Consider the following 6416-nt stretch of genomic DNA (forward strand, 5'->3'; position numbering starts at 1 on the left):
AAAAAAAAATGAGAGGACATACTTGATTGAAATTTTTTGAAAAAAATTGAATCAATAGTCAATGTTGATTTCATTGCTTGAAGATGAAATTGTTCTACTTTCAATAAAATTATCTTTTTTTGATCAAAAGCTACATCTTCTTCTTCAAGTATAAATTAAGAATATTTAGAAAGAACATCGAACAAACCTTGTTATTTTCTTGGCCGATAAATGATATTGAACTCAAATCTTAATAAAGACATACTCCAACAAGCTTAGCAATGATTCAAAATATGAAATAATATGAAATACTTGAAATTCTTCTGATATGTATATACGGTGATTGGACTGGAAGCGCCTTCTACATAATGATACCATTCTTAGAAAGAATCCACTATTACAAGAAGCTCTTTATTATAGATCTCATAGTTAATCTCAACTGCTGAAAAATTTTTGGAATGAAAAGCTACTGGATGAAGTTTATCATCTATTCTGATTTGTAATAATACAACACCCAAAGCAAAGTTTGATTTGACTATTTTCATAAAAAATACCTTAGAAAAGTCAACGCAATATAAGATTGATGCAAAAATAAAGGCTATCTTTAAAGCTTCAAAAACTACTTTCGCTTCTTATTTCCATTTAAGTTTATATTTGTAAATCAAACGTATAAGTAGAGCTGTAATTCAAGAAAAATAATTGATAAAGATTCAATAATAATTTATAAATTTTAAAAAACATTGAACTTCTCAGATTGTTTTTGAGATCTTCTATTCCATAATAATTTGAACTTTATTAAGATCTATCATAAGTTCATCGTTTGAAATCATATAACTTAAGAAGTCAACTTGAATAGTGTAGAATATACACTTTTCTATCTTGGCATAGAGTCTCGCATCTCTTAATTTTTGTAACACACGATGAACATGAAATTCATGTTCTTTTATATTCTTTGAATAGATCAAGATGTCGTCTAGATAAGAAACAATAAAATGGTTCAAAAAAATCTCAAAAAATATCATTTATAAGATGTTGAAAAGCTGCTAGTCTATTTGTAAGTCCAAAAGGCATGACGTTATATTCAAAATATTTGTATCTAGTTTGAAATACAGTCTTTCATTCATCTCTTTTTTTGATGCAGACCAAATTGTATGTTCCTTGTAGATCTCTTTTTGTATAGATCTTAGCTTGATTTAACTGATCAAAAAGTCTAAATATTAAAAGTAGTAGGTATTTATTCTTGTTGATGATTTTGTTAAGCCCTCGATAATCAAGACATATTTGTAATGATCTATCTTTTTTTTTTTTTTACAAATAAAATTGGAGTTCCTAGAGATTTGGAATGGCATATGAAGTTCTTGGCCAGATTTTCCTCTATATATTCTTTGAGTTTAGTTAACTCATTTTGTGATAAACTATAAATTGGTCCAAAGTACAGTTGAACTCTTTTTTGATGGTCAATTGAATAATTATAGAGATGATGTTCTGGTAGAATATTTACAATTTCTTTTTAGATACATCTTCAAAATCTTAATATTGGCTTGAAATGCCACTTGAATTTTTTTCATGATTAGAAATAAGTGCAGCATAAATGACATAAAATAATCCTTCTTTTGTAACATACAAAAAACTCTTGTATCTACAAACATAGATTTGATTATATTAGACTTATGATTTTTTACTTAATTAGCTACATTCTTAGTTATACTTTTAGAAAAGTTAAGAGTACAAGAAATCTAATCTATTTGAAGGTTGTATTTTTTTAACCACGATAAATCTAAAATAATTGGATTAGAAAGAAATCTAATAATATTAAATACCACAAAGCTATTAGGACCATTAGTTATTACTTTTATAGGAAGGATTTCATGAATAACATTTCCAAAAGACAACACGTGATCATCTATAAATTCTACGCGAACATGTTTAGTTTTCCTTATTAAAGATATGATAAGTCTTTTAGCAAATTCTTCATCTAAGAAACATGTTGAGTCTCTTCAATATAACAAGGCAAAGGCTTTGTAATGTGTAAGTCTTAAAATAATATTTAATATAAAAAAAAAAAAAAAAAAAAAAAAAAAAAAAAAAAATTGAGGAGAGAATACGACCTTCATTAGGTATTGTACAAGGTTCCAACCGCATGGTCCCTATTATAATTGGACAAACTCGTTTTTTGATATATTATCTTCTTTGACATTCATACTCCTTATTTTATAATTGTGCTACTTCTTTAGACAATGTTGAGCAGTATGCTTAGATTCTCCACAATATAAGCATAATCCTTCCTAACGGAGAGAAGACTTTTCTTATTGAATAAGAAATTTGAAACGTACCACATCAATTTATCTATCTTTTACTTTTGAATATATGTATTGAGGAGGCATTGGTGTTGCAATTGAATTATAGTAATGTTGAACCCCACTTATTTAACTCTCATATTGAAATTTAAAAAGTCAATTGTCATACTTCACAACAAAGTCAATTGCTTGATTCAATGTTTGAGGATCAGGTAAGTTGAGCATCAATTTTTTTACCTCATATTATAATCCATAGAAAAATTGGCTAATAAATGCAACATCATTCCACTTGATATCAATTACAAGTTGTTGAAATTGTGAAGCATATAATATTATGGATTGATTGCCTTGTCATAAAATATGGCTATTATCAAAAGACAAGAAAACTAGAGACTCTTAAATTTAGATTAGAAGCAAGAAAGGAGTTGACAAGAGTGAAGAGGGCTTCACTCTTACCTCTATATATACTATCTAACTAAGAGCTAAATGGCGATATTCTATAGAATTTCTAATATGTGTTGACTTTGCAAGACACATGCCTTAGCTTACAAGATAAATTTTCTATGTGTGGGCCACATAGTTAGCTTATTCTTCAAGCTACCAACATGTGTGGTACATGGCCAACTTATTGACTATATTTTTAACCTAAAAAGTCAATTGAAGACACCTATAAAGTCAAAACAACGTCTATGAAGCTTCTAAAAAACTTCTATAGAAGATATTATAGAATTAATCTATTTTTATCTATTATTATCTAAATCATATAGATAATTATTGATTTACATGTATATATCTATGGTACAAGGATGAGTAGTCTTGATATTACAATGAAGTAATCATACCTTATCACCCACATTGAATTATGGTTGTTCATTGCAATACGCATCCATATTAATCTTTTGCCATTCTTGAGCTTTCTTTAACTATGTCTTTATTGTTATATGTAATTCTAATAAATAACTTATAAAATCTTTTCTCATAAGATTATCAATTTTAAAAAATTTAAAAATATCAAATTATAGATGATAATCATAATTCATAAAAAAAAGTATTTATTGAATAGAAAAATATATCAAATTATTTTATACAAATTTTATCAATGACAAGAGAGTTGTCTAATCATCTTAATAATAATTAATGGTACATCTCAAATACTGCTCCAAAACCTAATTCACCCATTTTGTTTGCCTATCAATTTGAAGATGAAAAGTTGAAGATAATTTTTTATCTATTTTTGATATCTTAAAAAATATCTTATAAAATCTTAATACAAATTATATCTTTTTATTTGATATAATATCCTTTGACAATCCATGAAAGTGATAGATGTTATTAAGAAAAATCTTAATTATTTCTTCACTTGAAATAGATTTTATATATAATACAATATATGCTATTTTGGTGAAGCAATCTACAATCATAAATATAGAGTCATGTGAACTTGAATTTGAAAGATTCATAATAAAATCTATAGAAATAGAAGATAATTGTTTCAATATAGATAATGGTTGGAAAAGTCTATGGGTTTAATGATGAGGAGTTCTTAATCTTGAACAAATATCACGTAATTGTATAAAGTCTTTTATAGCCTTCTACATTTTTGGCTATAAGCTCTAAAGTCTTCTTATATCCAAAATTTCTTATCATTGAAAAATTATTGTGATGCATTTAATTTAAGTGCATTAAAGATATTTAGAGGATAATTAATTTTATTTATAAGGGGGGAGGATAATAATGCTAATACATTTACAAGTTTGAATAGAGTTTAGAATATGAAATTATTATCTTGAATAGATTATTTAAGCTTGAGGATATTGTCTTTTAGGATAGATACCTAGCTCTATAATAATTGAAAATAGATATTGAAAAAAGATTAGGAATAGAGATTTTTGGACATTAAGGATTTTTAATTTTTTTTGGAGGAGGGAGAAGGAAGGAGGGAGAGGAGGGAGAACTGAGATAGAAAGGAAAAAAGTGGGGGTTGTTACAAATTTTGGAAGGAAAAAAGAAGATTTAAGCCTGATTTGGGGTTTTTTGAGGCCACTTACAAATAAAATTATTTTGAAATTTTGAAATTTTGTAGAAAATTAAATCTTCTTGTTAGCTTTCCAATAAGCAATATTATGCAAAAATTGGAGCTATAAAAAGTGAGTTCAAAGCAAATTTGTAAGAAAGAAATTATTAGAATTTTTGAATAGCAAGTGTTAGAAATTGTATATAAGACAAGGTGTCATGGACATATGTATGTAAGCCAATAATTACATGTATAAATAGATAGAAATAAGTAAAAGTAAGTAAAAGTAAGTAAAAGTAAGTTAATTCTATAGTATTTGGTATAGAAGCTTTCTAGAAGCTTCATAGATTCTGCTTTGACTTTATACGTATCTTTAATTGAATTTTTGGGATTAGAAATGTAGTCAACAAGTTGGCCATGTGCCACATATGTTGTTAGCTTGAAGACCAAGCTAACTATGTGGCCCATACATAGAAAAACTTGCCTTGTAAGTCAAGGCATGTGTCCTACAAAGTCAACACATATTGGAAGTCCTACAAAACGTCGCCACGTAGCCCCTAGTTAGATAGTATATATATAGAGACAAGAGTGAAGCCTTCTTCACTCTTGTCAACTCCTTTCTTGCTTCCAGTCTAGTTTCAAGGATCTCTAGTTTTCTTAGCTTTTGACAATAGCCATTCTAGTTTCTTTCTTAATATATATCAAGTTATTTTTATTTTGTCATCTTTCTATGAGAGAAGTCTCACTTGTTTATTTCTCTTTATCATGTTCTTGCCCTTGACAGATTGACAAGAGTACACCTACAATATCAGAGCTTTGTCTAATCTTGATTAAGAGTGGATTACCTCTTTTTTTTGATAAGACACAAGCATATTAGAAGTTGCAGATTACCTTCTTCTAAATTGATATTGTTCTTAGTACTTTTTTTGTTCTCAAGTCCTCTCTTCTATTTGTCTTGAGTGATATTAGACATCTTCTCTTTTCTAAGTATTATCATGGCAGAATTTACTAAAATGAAGAGTGCAATGGTACAAATGCAAGAGCAATTGAGGGACTTAATGCTTGCGATAGCCATTCTAGTTTCTTATATTGTATGCATTCAAGCATGTGTTAATACTTAATGTCATTCAATAAGTCTATGACTCAAAATAGATGAATTAAAAATTGTAGCAATTTCTTCAATTTCACAAGGTATAAGATAATCTGTACTAGCTAGTATACTTTGTATAAGTAAGCTACCTAAAGATAGAATCCAATTGACTCAATTAACATCTAAATTAAATTTGTAACCTTTCTTGGATAAAATTGTAGTTGATAATAAAATATCACATGCTCCACGAATCTAGTAGACATCCTTCATAATTATAGGAATGTGTTTTGCTATAGGATCTAAAATTATGTGATGCATTTTACCTGAGCCTGATGATTTGCTAATGCCACCATCATAGTCTTCCAGTTGGAAAGTAGTATTTTCATCAAAATTGAGAAGCTTACTCATGTTTCGTCGGATGTGAACATTTGTTGCACTATCAATGCGTACACAATATTGAAACTAAGACAATAATATAATTATTACTTTTGAACTAAATGATGTCTCTCAAGTTGAAAGAATAATAGCAATTCTAGCATTTGCTACACTACTATTGTTTATTTTAGGACATTTTACAATACCTTGCCAATGCACTTTCTTTCTATAAGTCCTATAAGTACTTTTAAATTTATTAATCTTAGACTTTTGTTTTTGTTGTAGATAGTACTTTTTAAAGACTTGCTTTCCTTTCACATATATTGTTAAAGCAAAAAACAGAAGACTAGTCTTCTTCTTCCTTCACATCTCCTCTTTATAGAAAATAGATGATATTACCTCTTTTATGATCTCTTTTCTTTTCTTCAATACAATCAATTAAATAAGTATATTCTAAGATTTTAGTAATATGGAAAGTATAAAAAATGCTATGCTCTAATTGTTTATTTTACCACCAACTTTAGTATATTGATTCTTAAGATCAAAAATCTATCTAAGAAAAATTTCTATAGATTTTTCATCTAAATATCAAAGATTATACAATTTCTTCATTAAAAATATCTCAGTAATAATTCTTAAGGGCTTATGGAACTTAGCCAAT

Source organism: Physcomitrium patens, chromosome 25 (genome assembly GCF_059467195.1).
Source record: "Physcomitrium patens ecotype Gransden chromosome 25, ASM5946719v1, whole genome shotgun sequence".
Classification (NCBI taxonomy): Eukaryota; Viridiplantae; Streptophyta; class Bryopsida; order Funariales; family Funariaceae; genus Physcomitrium; species Physcomitrium patens.